Below are 21,793 nucleotides of genomic sequence, written 5' to 3' on the forward strand. Positions count from 1 at the left end.
AATCCTTGCGTTCAGCCTGAGTCAGTCTTTTGTCCTTCTCATGTTTACTATGCAGACTTTTTGCTCAGAAGGTAGCATTCCATTGTGAGCTAGCACTGTCTGGATCTTCTTTGCCAGAATTGCTGGTAAAAGTTTCCACATAGCTGGTGAACGTGTGATCGGTCTATAATTCACAGGATTACTGCGGCCTTCTTTCTTTTTTTATATGAGGATGATTCTCCCTGTCACCATCCATCTTGGGCACCCATTCTTCAAACATTTTATTAAGTTGTTCAAGTAACCAGTCATGGAGAGTTGTTAGGCATTTCAGCCAGAATCCATGCACCCCATCTGGTCCGGGTGCTTTCCAAGTTTTCAGTCCTCTCAGCACCCAGCAAAACAGGGCCCTGATCAATCCAGACTTCTAGGCACTGCCATACTACTACTAATAATAATAAAATGTAACTGTGAGCTGAAATATATTTATGTTAGTAACAACACAGACATGGTGTATGAATACAGCAGAGAAAATTTCTGCTAGCCAGAATTCCTTTTCTAATTTTCCCTGTTATCCCTCTTCAGATTCCTAGTGGGGTGTGGAGCCTTTAAACATCTTATATACCAAACCTTCCCTGTTTGCTAATTGCAAATGGAAATGTCAACACATTCCTGCAAGTTTGCTACTTGTGCAACTTCTAAGGAGTATAATTCACACACATGCAGTTATTTTTCTGTCCTTGTCCCCCCATCCCCCCAATCTAAGTTTCCAGCCTTTTCCGGCACTTGCTAAGTTGAAAGCACTCAGCATTCCTGGTCCCTGTGAGGACAGTTTTAAATCATGCATTCTATTCTTCCACCCGTTCTCTGTGGTATTTTTGTAACCTTCGGCACTGGGCAATGCAAACCATGCCAGGTATGTTTGTGCGCTGGGAAGTTTTTGGAACAACACCCCCCCCACACACACACACACACACTCCCTCTCCCTCCTCCTTTATCTTTTCATTGAAAACAAAACTGGCCCAAGAGAATCAACTGGTTGATCATTTTTTGGATGTGCGAGGGTTCCCTGATTTAGCCCTTTGGAGCTCACAGAAGCATGAAATCCCTAACAGTCTCCCTCCCCAATGGCCCAGCCGAAGGCAAAATGCCACAGCAGACATGGTACAAATTTCAGCTACACAGCCTGCCCATTCAGAGCCTTGTTCCCACTCCTTAGCTCACTATGTCTCCTTTGCAGCTCTGGGGGCTTCTCTGCAGGTAGAGGGCTGCTTTGCAAGGAGGAGAGTCGGCTAGACACCACGTGGTGGGCTATTTTGGAAGAGCATCTTAAAGGGGACGTGCTCCCCAAACTCTTGATCATTCTCTGATTGTGAGACCTAAATAGCGGAATACACTAATACTTCCTCCGGCACTGGGCTGTCTCTCAGAAGGTAAGAGCCGGCTGCACTCTGCCTGGAGGAGATCCAGTGCCTTTTATTTGATGGATAATAGGATGACATTGCCGCTGCTTCTCGTTCTGCTTTCTCGTGTTTGAATTTCCTGGGGGCTAAACTTTGTGCGTGTGTATCCGTGTGTCCGCTCTATCGTTTTACAGGCAGGCTGAGGTCTAAGATCATTGTTTGGATCGTTTACGCAGAAAAAGCCCCGTGTCTTTTCGTGGGGGCTTGTTTACTATTGTGAGAAAGGAGACAAAACAAACGAGGGGGTTGGAAATTCAGACAGAAACTCCTCCCGGCCCTGGAGGACATAAAATCAAAGCATGGTGAATATCTGGGTCACGAGCTTCAGTGTCCTTGAGTTTGAAGTTTGGTGTCTTTACCCCCTTTCTTTCAACTCTTTTTTCCCTCTCTTTTTCCTTTATTTTTGTTGCCAAAAACAATTTCTCAAACTCCTTCTAAGGGCAGCTCCCTTCCTCACCCCCACCCCACTGCTAATCGCGTTCCCTTAGTTATTAGTGCAAGCAGATTTTATTTCCCTCTGGCATCATTTTCCACCTGAAATCTGAAAGGTCGTCGCTGCTTTATAAAAGTGTGTTGCTTTCTGAGCGACAGGAAACAATAATTTAAAGCAAGTCACCAAGTGGCTGGAGGGGGGCTGGGTTTTAGAGAATTCCCCAGCAATGCCGAACCAGATAGAACTCCTACCCTTTGCCCGCTATCACACCAGGCAGAATGTCCGCGGTTTCAATCTATGATCTGGATTTAAAATATTACACAGATATTTTCACACCTAAAACTGTTTCCCCCACCTCGCCGCCCCTCTTTCCAGTCCCCATCGCCTTGATTCAGCCCTTGGTAATTAATTTGGCATTTCAGAATAGCTACTGGGCTGGATAATGCCTGCATTCATCTCCCCAGCCTAATCTGAACAAAATCTGGAAGAAAAGCTTTCAGAAAGACAGAAAATGCCATTCGGTTACTGTTCAAAAGAACTGTCACTCTATAGGAATAAATCGCTCCTGATTATTTCAAACTGGGGTCTTCTTTGGATTTCCATAAAACTTACAATTACTTGTGGGAGAAAAAAAGCTTTAAAATATTTTTTTTTTGGAGAGGAAGATTTTATCGTGTTCTCCTCCCCTAAAAATAAAAAGAAATAGTTTGCAGACAGATGTGAAAATAATAGTTTATTGCTAAAAATAGAAGAAAAAAGCTGTAAAGAATGCAAACATCGAAAGTTATTTGACTATTAAAATAGTGTAGATTTTATTAAATGTTGCGATTTAAATACATTACCTCGAGTTCCTCCTTTTTTCTCCCTCACCCCCCCCCACCCCCATCCTTTCACCTCGGATGCACCATGGCCTCAAATCCGAGGTGAAAGGAGCAGGATCTAAAATTGAGCCCCACAAAATGATCACAGTATCAGAGCAGTAGAACATATTTATTTGCCCTTCAACTCTGAGTCCGATCAAACTTTGCCATTCCATGTCTCTAGGCAGGGCCGCCGTTTTCTGCACTTCATAGCCTGGCAAAACTCCTCATTGGCTTTACTGGGAGCAGGATCGGATCCCGTTAACTTCAGGGGAGTTTCCGCGGAGGCAGAACTCCCCTACAAGCCGCTTTAGACTATTCAGATTTTTCAGGATTCTTTTTAATACTTTGTGTGTCTGTGTGGGTGGGGTGGAGGGGTTATATAACCCCGTGCACAGGCTCCTGTGGGGAATCATATTTAGCCCTGAAACTGACCGAATAGGCAGCAGCTCCCGTTAGAGGGAAGAAATCGACTGGAGCGAGATCAATTGGTTTCACGTTGGATCTAATTACGGAGAGGTTTGAACCGGTACCTTTAGGGAAAGGTTTTGAAAGGCTGAGAGGCAACGGTGAAATTTAGCTCGAAGTGAGAGTTTTCAGTTTGCAACCCCCCCCCCCAAAAAAAAGCCCAGTTTGATCTAGACAAGAGAGATTCTTTCACAGCCTCTTTCTTGTAGATATGAGCAAGGGGGGTGACCAGAGAGCAAGCTGCAGGAATATTCGTTGATAAAAGGAACCCGTAGAGCTATCTTATGCTAGCACCCATTTTTTCCCTTCCCACGGAGGAATTTTTGCAAGGCAGCTGAATGATGCGAACTTTTTTGGGGGTGGGGGAGCGGGCGCAACTGGAAAAAATGCTACGGATTTTCCTCAGGCACCATATCCCTGTGCAGACAAGAGCAACAAGTGTTTGAAGGAGAACCTGGGGGGAAACACGGAATTTTAAGTGCACTATTCGCTATTTCTTTCCCGAGAGTCACGGGGAAGGAGGGAAGGAACCCATCGGAGAGCACAGCACGCACCACGGCCTCACAGGCTCTGCGTTACCGTTTGCACAACTTTAAAAAAAAATGGGGCGAGTTTTTGCCTAGATCCAGCCCCAGTTATCAGATAGAGCCGTTTTATCAATTCCTGCTTCGCGCACGGCGAAAAGAAAGAAAAAGGCGAAAAGAATTCCCTCGGTTCGAAAGAAAACGCTGCTGTGACATGACAAGCACTTTTCTTAAGTAGTAAATTCTTCCTTTATAATCTAGTCTACAAACACTTTCTGCTTAGAGGATATGCCGTGTCCTCAGAACCTTTAACGAATTAAGGAAGACATTAAATAGATTCACCGATGGGAATCAGCCTTCTATATAATTCAGAATTATCTATCTATCCATCCATCCCCATACACCCCATCTATCTATCTATCTATCTGTCTATCTAACTGAATTTCCCTTTCTGAATATAAATATATCAATGTATTTGTAATGGTATATCCCTCTGAAAACTAATAAATTAGATCTCTCTCTCTCTCTCTCTATAGCTATATAGAGATATATATAATTCATTTGATATATTTTTTCTCTCTGAAAGTTACTCCGCGAAACCCTCGTCCCTGCATTAGCAGCTCATAATTTAAACCCGCACAAACTAAGATCCCATCGGATTCGTTTGCATCGTGTGGTCATGTTGTTCCATTGCAATCCAACCCCAGTATTGGGGCTTTCAAAGCAAATATTCGTAGCCGTTTGTTTGCTGGGCGGGTTTCAAGCCGCTGGCCCCTTTCCCCCTAGATCTTGGCAGCGGGTGGTTTCTTCACGTCAGGGAGAAATCTGTGCAGGACATTAACACTAGAGCTGCAGGCACCGGCTCCTTCTCCATATAACCCCCGCACCCCCCAGTGCAGTCCGGGCGGTGCCCTGCACTGCGGACCGGGATTGCAAAGCAGCGGCGCGGGCTCCAAAGGCCCCGAGCGCATCAGGGATCGCGGGTCTTTCCCGAGCGAGCAGCGCCAGCTCGCCCCGGGCAGGAGGCTGCTCCGAGCTCCGGCTGCGCCCGCAGGACGTGTCCGCCTCCAGCCGAGCCAGGGCGCCGCGCTCCGGGGCCTCCGCGTTCAGCCCAGGCCGGCCAGCGAGCCAGGGCGGCGGGAGCGCTGCGTGCAGCCGGGGCTTCAAACCCAGCCGGCTGAGCCGCTGCGAGCTCCGGGATCGCCTCCTAGGGCCGTTCCCCGGGTTGCGGGCTCCATGCGGAGCAAGGAGAGTCGCTGTTAATCCCCCTCCACTAACCCACCTTCCCTCCCAGCGACCGGGCGGCAGCCCCGTCCGCTCCTCCCCGCAGTCAGCTGGACACATGGCCCCGTGACAGGCTTGTCCCCCAGCCCCCTCTGCGAGCCCCGGAGCCTTTTCAGGCAGGCAGCTTCCCTCCTGGTGGGCTGCACAGCCATGTGGTAGCGTAGCGCCTTGCCTGCTGCTTCCTGTGTCCAGGGCCTGTTCCCTAAGGGGCGGGGGGTCCCGCTGCCTTAAAGGGGAGAGGAAACGTGGGGGCAAAAGGGGTCTTGTAATTGTAGTGAGGCATCTTAAAGTTTCGATGTGAATATACCAGCCCCAAAGCACAACCGATTCTGCTTTTATAATGTCCTATACGGCTGCTGCTGCGGTTTCGTCTTCTATAATTTTTTATAACAAATTGATTGCAAAGAAAAAGGAATTCATGAATCTCAGCTGGGAAAATATTTTGGTCTTAGTAATCAGTGATAATATGTTGCTACCTGCTGTCTGTCTTGCTGATTAGTGAGTTAACTTGACATTAAACCCTTTGAAAGATATTTCAGCGCAGGGTTAATTTGACATTATATTAATTAATAAATAACCGTTAATCACCATGAGCTGATATATCCTCAGAAGGTTTAATATCCATTTAAAATGCTGCCATGTATGTCACTAGGCTCATAGACATGTTGCATGTAGTTATATATTATCCTTGATTATAATGATGATGGTGATAATAGGCATTTCCCATCTGAGATTCATCAATTCCTTTTTCTTTTTGATGATGGCTTGATGACTGAGATTAGAACATAACCATATGCAGTCAGAACAGCAACAACTCTTATTTAATTCAGAGCCAATATCGCTGGGTTATGTAGGACGTCTTTTCCCTATTATTCCTTTTTCTTTCAGGAAAACACATAAAAGAACAGGTGAAGGACTACTTAGATAATTAGATGTATTCATGTTGGCAGACTTTAACAGCCTCAGAGAACTGGTAGGTAAGGTCCCATGGGAAGAAAATCGAAGGGGAAAAGCAGCTCAGGCGAACTGGCAATTTCTCAAATATTTAAGGCATAATGGAAAACTATCCCAGTGCAAAGGAAAGAAAGGAAGAACAGTAAGGGTATGTCTCCACTTCAGTTAGACACCTGCAGCTAGCTCATGCCAGCTGAGTCTGGCTTGCAGGTCTCTGGCTATGGGGCACCACTATTAAACAGCCCCTTAGCCTGAGCCCTATGAGCCTGCGTCAGCTGGCATGGGCCAGCCATGGGTTTTTAACTGTGGTGTAGACAGACCCTAAGAGGCCAATATGCTTACATCAAGAACTTTTTAATGACCTGAAAATCAAAAAGAAGTCCTACAAAAGGTGAAAACATGGATAAATTACTAAGCATGAGTACAAAAAAAATAGTTCAAGCATATGGGGACAAAAGCAGAAAGGCTAGGGTACAAAATGAGTTACAAGGAGGAAGGGATATAAAAGGCAATGCATTACAAGCAAGAGAAAGATGAAGGCTAAAGTGTAAGTCCACTACTTAATGGGGAAGGAGAGCTAATCATGGATGACATTGAGAAAGCTGAGGTGTTTAATTCCTATTTTGATGGGGCGGGGGAAGGTTAATGTGACCAGATATTCAACACAATATTAACAACACAGGGGAAGGAACACAAACCAGACTAGGTTAAAGAGTTTAGATAAGTTAGATGTATTCAAGTTGGCAGGGTCTGATGATATTAACCCTAGGGGTTCTCAAGGAACTAAGCAAAGAAATCTTGAAACTATTAGTAGTTGTCTTTGAGAACTCATGGAAGATGGGCGAGGCCCTAGAGGACTGGAAAAGGGCAAACATAGTACCTGACTTCAAAGAGGAGAACAAAGAGGACCTCAGGAATTATAGACCAGTCACCATAACTTTAATACCTAGAGAGATACTGGGAAAAAACTATTAAATAATAAGATTATTTAACTATTAAATAATCAATAATTAAATAATCCAAGTAAGCACTTAGAGGATAATAGGGTAATAAGCAATAGCCAGTATGGATGTGTCAAGAACAAATCATGCCAAACCAATCTAATTTATTTCTTTTACAAGGTTACGGGGCTAGTGAATAGGGGAAAGCAGTAGATGTGCTATGTCTTGATTTTAGTAAGGCTTATGACACAGTCTCATATGACATGTCAGACACATAGAAAAACATAAACTCTTGAGCAATAGTCAACATGGTTTCTGTAAAGGGAAATCGTGTCTTACTAATCTATTAGAGTTCTTTGAAGGGGTCAACAAACATGTGGACAAGGGGGATCCGGTGGACATAGTGTACTTAGATTTCCAGAAAGCCTTTGACAAGGTCCCTCACCAAAGGCTCTTACGTAAATTAAGCTGTCATGGGATAAAAGGGAAGGTCCTTTCATGGATTGAGAACTGGTTAAAGGACAGGGAACAAAGGGTAGGAATTAATGGTAAATTCTCAGAATGGAGAGGGGTAACTAGTGGTGTTCCCCAAGGGTCAGTCCTAGGACCAATCCTATTCAATTTATTCATAAATGATCTGGAGAAAGGGGTAAACAGTGAGGTGGCAAAGTTTGCAGATGACACTAAACTACTCAAGATAGTTAAGACCAAAGCAGATTGTGAAGAACTTCAAAAAGATCTCACAAAACTAAGTGATTGGGCAACAAAATGGCAAATGAAATTTAATGTGGATAAATGTAAAGTAATGCACATTGGAAAAAATAACCCCAACTATACATACAACATGATGGGGGCTAATTTAGCTACATCGAGTCAGGAATAAGATCTTGGTGTTTTCGTTGATAGTTCTCTGAAGATGTCACGCAGTGTGCAGAGGCGGTCAAAAAGCAAACAGGATGTTAGGAATAATTAAAAGGGGATAGAGAATAAGACTGAGAATATATTATTGCCCTTATATAAATCCATGGTACGCCCACATCTCGAATACTGTGTACAGATGTGGTCTCCTCACCTCAAAAAAGATATTCTAGCACTAGAAAAGGTTCAGAAAAGAGCAACTAAAATGATTAGGGGTTTAGAGAGGGTCCCATATGAGGAAAGATTAAAGAGGCTAGGACTCTTCAGTTTGGAAAAGAGGAGACTAAGGGGGGACATGATAGAGGTATATAAAATCATGAGTGATGTTGAGAAAGTGGATAAGGAAAAGTTATTTACTTATTCCCATAATACAAGAACTAGGGGTCACCAAATGAAATTAATAGGCAGCAGGTTTAAAACAAATAAAAGGAAGTTCTTCTTCACGCAGCGCACAGTCAACTTGTGGAACTCCTTACCTGAGGAGGTTGTGAAGGCTAGGACTATAACAATGTTTAAAAGGGGACTGGATAAATTCATGGTGGCTAAGTCCATAAATGGCTATTAGCCAGGATGGGTAAGAATGGTGTCCCTAGCCTCTGTTTGTCAGAGGATGGAGATGGATGGCAGGAGAGAGATCACTTGATCATTGCCTGTTAGGTTCACTCCCTCAGGGGCACCTGGCATTGGCCACTGTCGGTAGACAGATACTGGGCTAGATGGACCTTTGGTCTGACCCGGTACGGCCTTTCTTATGTTCTTATGACATTCTCATAAGCAAGCTAGGGAATGTGGTCTAGATCAGGGGTTCTCAAACTGGCAGTCATGACCTCTCATGGGGGTCACAAGCTGTCAGCCTCCATCTCAAGCCCCGCTTTGCCTCCAGCATTTATAATAGTACTAAATATAAAAAAGGTGTTTTTAATTTATGGGGGCGGGGGTCACACTCAGAGGCTTGCTGTGTGAAAGGGGTCACCAATACAAAAGTTTGAGAACCACTGGCCTAGATGAAATTATTATAAAGTGGGTATACAGCTGGCTGAAAACACATGTTCAATGATTCACTGGGTCTGCTATTATTCAACATTTTCTTGAATGACTTGGATAATGGAGTGGAGAGTATTGCTTATAAAATGTGCAATCAGACCAAGCTGGGAGGGACTGCAAGCTCTTTGGGGGACAGGATTAGAATAAAAAAGATGTTGACAAATTGGAAAATTGGTCTGAAAGAAATAAAAATGAAATTCAGTAAAACAAGCGCAAAGTACTACACTTAAGAAGGAAAAATCAAAGGCACAACTATAAAATGGGGAATAACTGGGTAGGTGGTAGTGCTGCTGAAAAGCATCGGGAGGTTATAGTATATCACAAATTAAATAGGAGCCAACAATATGATACCGTTGCAAAAAACTCTTAATATACTGGGGCCTATTAACCGAAGTGCTGTACATAAGACACATGAAGTAATTGTCCCTCTCTATTTGGCACTGGTGAGGCCTCAGCTGGAGGACTGTGTCCAGTTTTGGGCATCACACTTTAGGAAAGATGTGGACAAATCGGAGAGAGTCCAGAGGAGAGCAACAGAAATGATCAAAGGTTTAGAAAACCTGACCTATGAGGAAAGGTTAAAATAACTGGTCATGTTTAGCCTCGAGAAAAGAAGACTGAGGCGGGACCTGATAACAGTCTTCAAATATGCTTAAGGGGGCTGTTCTAGAAAGGAAGGTGCTCAATTGTTCTCCATGCCCACTGGTTAGGTTACTGTTAAAAAGTAAAGAGCTTAATCTGCAGCAAGGGACACGTAGGGTAGATATTAGGAAAAAACTTTCTAACAATAAGGATAATTAAGCTCCGGAATAGACTTCTAAGGGCGATTGTGGAATCCCCTGTCATTGGGGGGTTTTAACAAGAGGTTGGACAAACACCAGTCAGGCATGGTCTACGTTTGCTCAGTTCTTTCCTCAGCACAGGGGGCTGGACAAGATGATCTCTCAAGGTCCCTTTGTGCCTTACGTTTCTATCATTCTATAATTTAAGATTAGGGAGTGACACTGAGGCCCTAGCAAATTTCAATTATTCATTGGCTCTGGAGTCTTTGTACGCCTAAGAGTATCTCTATAGAGACTGCAGCTTTGCTTTTGCCATTTAAACCCATTCCTTTGGACACTGAATTGGTGTTATAGATTCATAGATTATAAACCCAGAAGGGACCGTTGTGATCATCTCGAGATCATTAAAAAATAACTGGTTAGTGTACACCTCATGCCCCCAGCAACATACATGGCTGGAGATTTCTCTCCTTGTGAGTTAAATCTGGGCATTTTCTCTGCAGTGTGTGCGTGTGCACCTTGTTAAAAGGCCCAATCCCGCTCAGCCTTACTCATTCAAAATAGTCAATGAAATGGGGTTTTATCTATGTAAGGAATTGTTATTCTTATTTATCATCTCTCCAATCTGATCAGTGTCCTCTGTGTGGTACTGTACTCCAATATCAAGTCAGTTCCTGCCCCAGAGATTTTAAAATCTAGAAGGAATGGGCAAAGACATAGGACTTGGCCTAGAGAAGTGCACAAGTCTTGTTTGGAAGCCCAAGTGAAGGGCTGAATTTAAAGGGCCCAGAGCTGGGGCTGAAGACCCTAGTGAGGGCAGATAGACAGGTGTGTTGCAATTTTGCTGCCCCTGAAGGGATTCACTTTCATTGTATGACCTGGCTGAAGGGCTGAGCCACTCCTGTCAAGCGAGGCTGATAACCCACAGGGGAGCCAGGAGCAGGAAAAGGCCTGTAGTACTGCATGCAGCCGCCAGAGGTGCTCAAGAAGTGAATGCTCCCAAGAATATAATAGACGACTCTTACTAATTCACATTAATGACAACAAGACTGTTACTTGGTAATTCAAAATAGTCAGTAATTTGTAAGTTAGCAAATACACTAAAAATCAAGACTAATGCATCACCAGCTGTACTTTTTCCATTTATTTTGACAATTGTTCAGTGTGGTTTATGGCCACCTACCATAAGGCCCTTGTATGCATAGTACAGTATATTTTGTAAAAATAATAAAATCCTAGAAGTATGAGCCCTCTCTGCCATGGCACCTCTGCTAGTATATCTTTTCTGAGAGGTATTTAGAGACTGCCCCCCACCCTTTTTTTTTTTTCCATTTTTCTTTTGGAAGGATCATAAAGTGTGTGGATTAGAGAAATGCATCTGAGAAAGGTCCTACAAGGTGAGATCAAATATTCAGTTAGTGAAACCTAGTATATAAGAGCAGCAATTAATTGCACTCCATTTTAGGATAATTATAGCTCCATTCAGCAAGGTGTTTAAACACATACCTAACTTTAAGCATGTGCTTAACTACTTTGCTGAACTAGGGCCTAAAGTCAAAGTTTGCTCTAAGCTACAGGTGCATCAGTTTCCATAGCCATCAGCACCCAAGGGAGTGATTTGGCCAGCATCACAATGGATCAGGCACTTGTTTTGCAGCAGGATGAACTGGAGGAAGCCTTTAAGTGTGAGATCGTCCAACCCACAACTGTAGTCGAGAGCCTTAACAACTCAGCCACCACTCCTCAATCTATATAGTAAAGTCAGGGAGGACAGAATTCGATATTTTTTAATATAACTTTAACGGATCGTGTCTATGTTCACTTTTAAGCATTTTTTAAATTATCATCAATTTAATTTTCATAGTGCAAAATTATGGGTTTTACCATTCTTATCTGATGACAGTAGATGTTGAGATGCAAAACGTTAAAGTTTTATAACCGTTAAAACACTAATTTGTCAACATCTTACCTCAAAATACACAATGTAAATGGCCTTAAATCAAACCCTAATCAATTCTCAAGCAGCACTTTTCTTACTTTGCCTATCTGTAAATTTCAGTTATTATGGATGGAAATATTTTTTCATCAGTGTGTGTGCATGGTGAAATTGATCGACATTTACAGATAAAAACTGAATCCTTCCAAGCCTAAATATAATGTTAACCAAACAACTATACATACACACCAGGCATTCTGCACGCATCCTGTTCATGTAAGTATAAAAGAAAACCAGTGCACCATGAGGGTGGAGAATTCTGATTTCAAACTGTGTAAGGAAGCAGCTTGAGAACCATACAAAACTAAACACTGCCTGTCACTGTGGGCCTGATTCTGCATCCTTGACTCAATGTTTTGCACTGGGAGTAGTCCCATTAATATAAATAGCACTACTCACAGGGTGTAAAACTAAGCATGTGCATAAGTTTCTGCAGGATCTGGACCTTAGGCATTGATGGAGAGCATGGAGATCAGCTCCAGCATCACAGACTAGATCCTCATTGAAAACGATGGTAAAGCTCTCATTGATTCCAGTGCAAGCAGTACAGGTGCCAAATAAGCAAACAGGTCATAACTCTCTGCACAGACTAGTCCAAGGGGCAGACAAAGATGCTGCCACATGGGAATGCACCTTTTCACTAAGAAGTTGAAAGCAGCAAATAAACCATAACTCCTTGCACAATGGGCTTTCAACATGAGAACTCTCATGAGCTGGCACCCATCTCAGCTGGCTCATCAGCCTGCTGCTCACGTATGACCCGGCCACTTTAACATCTGTCTACAACTGTAGCAGGCAGGGCAGGCTGATGTGTGGATGGAAATATGTTTTTGCAGGTTAGCTGCTTTTTAGGGTGGGACTTAGACTGGGGAAAAGAGAAAATCATGCCACAGTGTTATGGATTTCCATGCTTTACAGGAAGATTATTTTCAAAATGCTGAGGCAATTAAAATGATGATAATATGATTTGGTTACTATGGCTCCAATTCAGCAAAGTATTTAGCACTTATTAATTTTAAGCATGTGAGTAGTCCCATTGGAGTGAGCAGGACTGCCGTGCTAAAAGTCAGCCAAGTGCATATCTACTTTGTTAAATTCTTCCTTGAGTTAGTTCCATCATAAGAACATAAGAACGGCCATACTGGGTCAGACCAAAGGTCCATCTAGCCCAGTATCCTGTCTGCCGACAGTGACCAATGCCGGGTGCCCCAGAGGGAGTGAACCTAACAGGTAATGATCAAGTGATCTCTCTCCTGCCATCCATCTCCACCCTCTGACTGACAAACAAACAGAGTCTAGGGACACCATTCCTTACTCATCGTGGCTAATAGCCATTAATGGACTTAACCTCCATGAATTTATCCAGTTCTCTTTTAAACCCTGTTATAGTCCTAGTCTTCACAACCTCCTCAGGTAAGGAGTTCCACAAGTTGGCTGTGCGCTGTGTGAAGAACTTCCTTTTATTTGTTTTAAACCTGCTGCCTACTAATTTCATTTGGTGACCCCTAGTTCTTGTATTATGGGAATAAGTAAATAACTTTTCTTTATCTACTTTCTCCACATCACTCATAATTTTATATACCTCTATCATATCTCCCCTTAGTCTCCTCTTTTCCAACCTGAAAAGTCCTAGCCTCTTTAATCTCTCCTCATATGGGACTCCAGATCATTTATGAATAAGTTGAATAGGATTGGTCCTAGGACTGACCCTTGGGGAACACCACTAGTTACCCCTCTCCACTCTGAGAATTTACCATTAATTCCTACCCTTTGTTCCCTGTCTTTTAACCAGTTCTCAATCCATGAAAGGACCTTCCCTTTTATCCCATGACAGCTTAATTTACCTAAGAGCCTTTGGTGAGGGACCTTGTCAAAGACTTTCTGGAAATCTAAGTACACTGTGTCCACTGGATCCCCCTTGTCCATCAAATGGGGTCCACTCTGCGAGCCCTCTCCCTCCCTCTGTTCAGCACCACATGGTAACATATCCTCTATAGCACCACATGGTAACGTATCTGCCTTCATGATATCCCACCACTTCTTCTGGGGATGGCCTCTCTGTCTTTTTCCTTCAGAATTGGACTTTCCTTCTGTCTATTGGACTTTCTTATCCACTTAGTTGTCAGGACTGAGCCTTACATGACTGACCCATCTGAGCCTGCACTCTCTCATTTTTTTCAGTTGTGGGTGTTACTTTGAGCATGTCTCTAATATACACATTCCTCACATGGTCTTTCTTGCTTGCACCACTCATCCTTCTCGATTGTCGCATTTCTGTGGAGCAGATCCTTTGCTCACATTTCTCCTTTGTTGCCCAGCACTCAGTGCTATACATTACAATGGAACAGGCCCCCGTTTTGTAGACTTTGCCTTTTAATCCTACTGGTCTCTTCCTGTCACGTGGCACATCACTTATCTCTCTCCATTTGAGCCAGGAACTTTTTATCCCAGCTCTAATTTCATCCTCCATATTCCTGGATTCTGGAACCCAGATACCTGAAACTGCGTTTTTGGTATTGTTTGCCCATCCGGTTTCAAGGATAATTCTTCAGTGTCCACAATACTGAAATTACATACCATAATACTCTGTTTTCCCTTTGCGTATTTTGAGCCCATGTTTCTCCAACACATTTCTCCATTTATTAAGATCCTCTTCTAGACTATATTTTCCCTCACTGCATAGAATGACAGCATCTGCAAACAGCATGTACCAAGGTGCCCCCTCCCGTATGTTCCTTGTGTGGGTATTCAGGACAAGGATAAACAAGAAAGGGCTTGGTGCTGATCTCTGATGCAATCCGACCTGTTAACCAATAGTTCATCTGTTTCACCACTAGAGGTTCTGACTATTGATGTTACAGCTATATACATGGCTTGAGAGAGCCACACATAAAGTTCTGGTACCATTTTCTCCCTCAGACCCCACCAGAGGAGTTCTCTTGAAACTCAGTCAAAGGCCTTTTCCAGCTCAACCAACACCATGTGAATATTTTTCTTTTTCTCTCTCATTTTTTTCTACTAGCTGCCTCAGCACAAAAACAGCATCTATTGTCGACCTTCCTTCCTGGCATGAAGCCATATTGATTTGCGCTAATATCTACTTCCCGTCTTGGTCTCTTATTGATGACTCTCTTTCACAGTTTCATTGCATGACTCATCAGCTTTATATCTCTATAATTTGTACCACTGCCAACATCATCACCTTTTCCCTTGTATATCGGCTCCGAAATACTTTTCCTCCACACGTTTGGTATCTTTTTCCCTCTCATGATTGAATTGAACAGGGATCTCAGGAGAGGGATGCCTTCTATTCCAAGCTTTTTCTATGCCTATATAGGGATTCCATCTGTGCTTAGCACCTTATTATTTTTCATTTTCGTTCACAGCGTTTGCCACTTTATCTGGCATGATAGGCTCCACTAGATCTAAATTCATCACTTTGCAGTTTCATTGCTCTCCTGGGTTTTCTTCATTTAAAAGCTGTTCAGAATACCTTTTCCATTGATCTTTTATGGGACTCATCAGTCAGCATGATACCGGTTTCATCTTTGATGAACTTTAGTTCCTTTATATATTTAGTACTTCTGTCCCATGCTGTCACCAGTCTATATGCATCTTTTCCCCCTTTCTTTGTTCCGAGTCTAGCATAAAGTTCTTCAAAGACCTTTGCTTTCTCAACTACATTCCTGGCCAATTTCTTCACTGCCTTGTATTCCCCTAGGTCCTTTGCTCCTACTCCTTTGCCAGAGTTTAAACTTTTTTCTCTTATCTTTTATCACTTCTTGTACTTTTATCGCTCCACCACCAAGTTTCTTTTTGAATAAAGACTTTCCCTTTTGATTCAACCACCATTTGTTTAGCACTTTCCAATATATGTGTGGCCCCAAAATTCCCAAGCGTATCCGTTCCTTCTTCATGTGTTGCTGACCTCATCTTCTCTATAATCAACTCACTAAAGTCCTTCTCAGCCTGTAGTGTTTGCTACCTTATCTGTGGTATTATTATTACCCTCTTTGATATTCTCTGTGTCTTCATTCTAAGAAACATATCCAAGATGAGAGGTCTATGTCGACTCATAAGTCTCCCTCGCAGTCACTTTGCAGTCTTTTATATCTTTTATTTTCATACCTTGTTAAACTGTGGCCTAAAATTAATAATCTTCCTTTCTAGAGCCAGGCTGCCTTTGTGCTAAAAATTCAACTGAAATCACTAAGTCTTCAAAGTAGCTTTTAAATAAAAGTAAAGGTGGTTGCAAAATAAATAAATAAAAATAAAATGTCCACCAAAAATCCACAGCAAACTTTTCTCATCAAAATTTTGAAATGTTCAGAAATTTCTGACCGATAACAGAGCTGGCAAAAAGTGGAGGAAATTATCAGTTCATTGAATTCCTCCCCTCCTTATTTTTGTTGAAACTTGTAAATTTGTAAACAGCTCCATTTCCAATACGCAGTAATGTTGAAGGTTTAATCTGAGATTTGCAAAGCCACCCAAGAGATTTAGATGCCCAGTTCACATTTAAATTAATGGGAACTAAGTGTACAAATCCTTTAAGCTGTTTTGAAATTCCCAGCCCTTGAGAGCTGCTATTTCATGATCTCCAGAGCTAGAAACAAGTGCTGTATGCCATTATAAAGGGGCAGTCCCGCCTCATCTGTAAAATCAAGGACCCATTTCTAACCCCAGCATTTCATGAGATATTAGCCCATATTGGATGGATGAGTATTACCAGATGTGCAAATGTAATGTAGTCTGTAGCGGTCCCTCACTGTCAGGCTTGGCAGTAGGCCCTCTGCCTTATCGCGTCAGACAGCAAACAACAGCCAATTGGCGCTCTAGAGGCTCTGGCCTTCTGGGTGGGGACAAGCAGTCTCGAGCCCAAGCCTCTTGGCAGGGGCAGACAGCAATTCCCCGTCTATAGCTCTGGCCCTCTGAGCGGGGCAGACCCAGGAGCAGTCTTTAGCCAAAGGCCTCTTGGCTAGGGCAGACAGCAAGTACTAATCTGGGGCTCTGACCCTCTGGGCGGGGCAGAGCAGCGAGCAGTCTTTAGCGTCAGCCTTCAGGCTGGAGCAGACAGCAATCACAGTTTAGGGGCCCACAGCTTCCTGGCTGGGGCAGGCCACAGACAAGGCACAGGTCTTCCAGCCTAGGGTGAGTAGGCAGCCAACCCAGGGGCAGGGTTGGCGGCAGGTGGTCCCAGCCCAGGGCCCTAACAGTGGCGGGTGGATCCCATCGAAACACACTGATTTGAACTGCAACAGCACAAACCTGACTAATGTCTGGTTCTCCTAGGCTACTTCCTACTGCAGGCTGTTGGCATGGCTCCATAGGCCACACATCCTCAGTGGTTTCTGGGCAGATGGCTGATGGCAGTCCCAGTAACTCCTTTCATCCGGTGGCAGGGTATGGGATGGCCCGGGGCCTAGTCTGGAGTCCTGCAGAGGGCTTGAGACATCTGCCTCCTTCCCTGGCTTGGCCCCAACTGAGCTGTGAGGACCTCTCTTTATACTTCCTGTCCCGCCCATGCACTTCTGGCAGGGGCGGGGCTGGTTTGGTTCCACCACCAGGGGTGTGTAGTGGTCCCTCACTGTCAGGCTTGGAGGGAGGCCACTCTGACTCACTACACAGTCCATTCTGGGTTTGGATAGGACATTCCACATTTGGAAGAAGCTGACTTTGTGTGGCATAAGTTAGGTGCCTGCCTTGCTCCACAACAAATGGAGGAGATGGTGGTAATGCTGTCGGTGCCCATCTTATAACTTTTAGCCCAGTGGTTCAAGCACTCCTCTCAGTGTGTGAGATCCAGGTTGAATTCCCCCCTTTCTGTCAGAGGGGGAGAGAGACTTTGAACAAGGGTCTCCTTCAAGCATGTTCTAGCCACTGACTGAGCTGCAGGATTTTGCAATGTGGGGCTTGTTGAAGGTCTTGCACCATGGATGCATAAGGAAAGAGCAGCTGGAGCAGGGGTCTGACCTCAGACACGCTCGCCCAATGACTATTCCACTGTGGATAAATATTAAAATAGTCACTGGGCCCGAGGGAGACATAACGGGTAATCCAGTGGTTATGGGACCCACCTGGGAGATGGGAGACCCCATGGCCAGCCTCCCTGCTTCAGTTTTTTATTATTTATCCTCGGTGCAATGACTTCAACAGAAGAGAGTGAGGGAGCCGCACAGTAGTATATCCTATAGACCAATGGTGGAGCACCCTTTCTCTTGAGCATAGAGGGGAGAACTGAACCTGGGTCTCCCACATCCCAGGTGAGTGCTCTAACCACTGGGCTGAAAATTATAAGGTGGACAACTCCTCCTCCTCCTGGATTTTGAATGGGACCCAATCTAGTAAGCAGCTTCTCTCCATGCCTACAGGGTCAGGCCCTGCACGCAACTTAAGCAGATGAACTCCTATCTTTCCCCCGGGGTTGTGAATTGCTCTAGGGGTTGGGTGGGAGATAGGTGCCCAGACAACCACAGGGAGGCAGCAGTGCACAGGTCCAGGGGCAGAATCCTAGGTGCAGAGGGAATTTTCACTCTGAAAAACTTGGCTGCTGAATGAGTTTAGGCACCTGCAGGGCTCAGCAGGAATTCTGCGGGTAACAATGGGGCCCAAGCTGGGAATTAGGCTCGTAAGTCTGAGGTTTAAGATTCTAAATACTCTCGTGGATTCCAGCCTAGGCTCTGGGGCCCAGATCCTCAAAGCTATTTAGATATCTGGCTCCCACTGAATGAGAGTTAGGTGTCTAAATACCTTTAAAATCTGGGCCACTGATACTGTGATAAACAGCGATATAAAATCCTAAAATGGATACATGGACAGCTTGTGTGTCACATGGTTGTTTCCGGACTCTAAAACACATTAAAAGAAGATGAAAATACATTAAATCCTTTCTTGATAAGACATTTCCATGAAAGTCATTTCTGCAGTTGCAACAGGGCTGTTGTGTGATGGTGAATGCGGGGGAAAGTGTCTATGAGGCAATCACCTTTAGAATGTGGCACCCACTGAAAATGTTTGAGAAGCCCTGGATTCCTAGGCAGAGTGAAGAGGAAGGAGTCACAGGTAAATGGTAGACGGAGTTTATCAGGTGGCTGTCACCACTGCATATGCATGGTCATGGTGCATTCTCTGTCACTGGAGATTTTAAATCAAGACTGGGTTTTGGTTTTTGTTAAAGATATAGTCTGGTTCAAAAGGAATTATTCTGGAATTATCTATGGCCTGTGTGACACAGGAGGTCAGACTAGATGACCACAGTGGTCCCTTCTGGCCTTAAAATCTATGAATCTGTGCATCTTGCCAGCAAGTTAAAGAAGTATGGGCTGGATGAATGGATGGTAAGGTGGATAGAAAACTGGCTAGATGGTCGGGCTCAACAGGTAGTGATCAATGGTTCCATGTCTAGTTGGCAGCCGGTATCCAGTGGAGTGCCCCAAGGGTCGGTGCTGGGGCCGGTTTTGTTCAATATCTTCATTAACGATCTGGAGGATGGTGTGGACTGCACCCTTAGCAAGTTTGCAGATGACACTAAACTGGGAGGAGTGGTTGATACGCTGGAGGGTAGGGATAAGATACAGAGGGACCTAGACAAATTAGAGGATTGGGCCAAAAGAAATACGATGAGGTTCAACAAGGACAAGTGCAGAGTCCTGCACTTAGGACAGAAGAATCCCATGCACTGCTACAGACTAGGGACTGAATGGCTGGGCAGCAGTTCTGCAGAAAAGGACCTAGGGGTTACGGTGGACGAAAAGCTGAATATGAGTCAACAGTGTGCCCTTGTTGCCAAGAAGGCTAATGGCATTTTGGGTTGTATAAGTAGGGGCATTTCCAGCAGATCGAGGGATGTGATCATTCCCCTCTATTCAGCACTGGTGAGGCCTCATTTGGAGTACTGTGTCCAGTTTTGGGCCCCACACTACAAGAAGGATGTGGATAAATTGGAGAGAGTCCAGCGGAGGGCAACAAAAATGATTAGGGGGCTGGAGCACATGACTTATGAGGAGAGGCTGAGGGAACTGGGATTGTTTAGTCTGCAGAAAAGAAGAATGAGGGGGGATTTGATAGCTGCTTTCAACTACCTGAAAGGGGGTTCCAAAGAGGATGGATCTAGACTGTTCTCAGTGGTAGAAGATGACAGAACAAGGAATAATGGTCTCAAGTTGCAGAGGGGGAGGTTTAGGTTGGACATTAGGAAAAACTTTTTCACTAGTAGGGTGGTGAAGAACTGGAATGGGTTACCTAGGGAGGTGATGAATCTCCTTCCTTAGAGATTTTTAAGGTCAGGCTTGACAAAGCCCTGGCTGGGATGATTTAGTTGGGTTTGGTCCTGCTTTGAGCAGGGGGTTGGACTAGATGACCTCCTGAGGTCCCTTCCAACGCTGAGATTCTATGATTCTATGATCTAGGAAGTACTGTTTTGGGTGCCTTTGGTTAACAATGAATCGCTGCCCAGTGTATATAAGTCTATAGCTGTAAAGTAACTTTATCTAAATATTTTCTGCCTTGTTGTTTTGTCACTTCTGACCACCACTGGAGAGTCGAAAGCCTTCCTTGAATCCTGGGAGCTATTTAATTTTTTAAAAATCCCACAGGAAGGAAAAAACAACCAAAATGTCATTTATATATTCAGACACTTCAAAGCATCCTGCTTCCCATATTATTCCTCCTTCTTGGGGCAGCAGATGCTGCAACTAAAAACTTAGATTGTTCCCAAATGAGCTAAGCAAATAATTGCTTTTTTTGGTTCAGAAGGTGAAACAAAAAAAATCTGTTCGTTTTGAACCCAAACTGATTTTTGCCCTGTTTTTTTTCTGATTTAAATGAAAAACCAACAAAAAAAATTAGGGTTGGGTAGATCAAAATAAAACATTTTGACTGTCAATTTGAAATGATATTGTGAAATTAAATGTGGGATCAAAATGACACTTTCCATTCCGAAAATATCATTTTGAGTCAACATGTCATTCTGAAATTCATTGTGATTTTTTTTCAAAATGAATCATTTTGATATTTCAAAAAAATTTTGTTGTCAGGGAGGGGTTTTAGCCAGAACTATTTGCTGAGTTTGGCCCAAATTCATGAATAGCTTCAGTGCCCCCGGAATGCATTTTTCAGCATATTTACTATTCACCAAAAAATCTTCACCCAGCTCTATCCCCAGCCCACTAAGAGGAAGAGGTCAAAATGGTGCCATGTAAACAAAGTGTACAGTGGGTTTGATCTGGCTACATTATTTATCCTTGCTCCTCACTGGTGACCCTCCATAACCCAGAGGTGGATCTGCTTCCTCCACCACTGGCGGGTTATTAGGCCGTCTGATGAGAATAATCTGTCACTCCATTTTGAGTGAAATCTTGGCTCTATTGATGTCAGTGAACATTTTGCCATTGACTTTAGTGAGGCCAAGATTTCACCCAATTTTTTTTTCTGAGCAAGAGACTCCCACATATGTCTTGGATTTCCAAGGAGCTGATGAAATTAATAGGGATTTGGTCACCCAACTCCTTTGAAAACCCCAGCCATAAAGCATATATTAGCAGGTACTCACAAACTCACTTGTCTGTGTACACTGCTATAAACACAGACACCCCATTCTCAGCCCAGCCATAGCGGCTGGATTAAGCCTGCCTCTCCCTTTCACTGCACTTTATTATTATATATTGTTTCCCTCTTCTAAAAGGGCTCCCCTAATTGTGCATGTTATTTGTATCAGTTGATTGTGGGACTGGTCATGGAGCACTGAGTAATTCATAGTGTTTGGACAAGACAAACATTGTTCTGTCCCTAAGCAAACCTCCAGGAAGGTCAGCCCAGTTCATCCCATTGCTGTGGAGAGCGAAAAGTATCCAGATGATGTGAAAATCAGACCCTTTTCATGGAGGGGAGGGGGAAAAACAAGCATGCAAGCACACATCAACACGTCCTGACATTCCCCCATTCTGCTCCTTTCCATTCACCTCCCATTGTTTTACCAGCACAAAGTTGCCCCAAAGCCTTTGTCAGGCTATATTTAAATAACGACTGGCCTTCCCTCTGGAAACCAGGGCAGAGATACAGGCAGTCATGTCATGGGCTTTGCCATCTTATTCAGGAGGAACATTCAGAAGCAGGCGAGAAATCGGTCTCTTCAGCCGAGTGTGACATACTG

The 21,793-nt window shown here is 43.9% G+C and overlaps 1 protein-coding gene across 1 annotated transcript in view; it reads left to right on the forward strand.

Annotated features, from left to right (window-relative positions):
• The first annotated feature begins 1,297 nt into the window (after positions 1-1,297).
• The window catches only part of NTN1 (netrin 1), a 233,169-nt gene continuing 212,673 nt past the window's right edge, over positions 1,298-21,793 (forward strand). Inside the window, exon 1 of the mRNA XM_039501596.1 lies at positions 1,298-1,409. The gene's annotated coding sequence lies outside the window, so the exon portion shown is untranslated. The remainder of the gene's footprint in view (positions 1,410-21,793) is intronic.

Source organism: Mauremys reevesii, linkage group 15, assembly GCF_016161935.1.
Source record: "Mauremys reevesii isolate NIE-2019 linkage group 15, ASM1616193v1, whole genome shotgun sequence".
NCBI lineage: Eukaryota > Metazoa > Chordata > Testudines > Geoemydidae > Mauremys > Mauremys reevesii.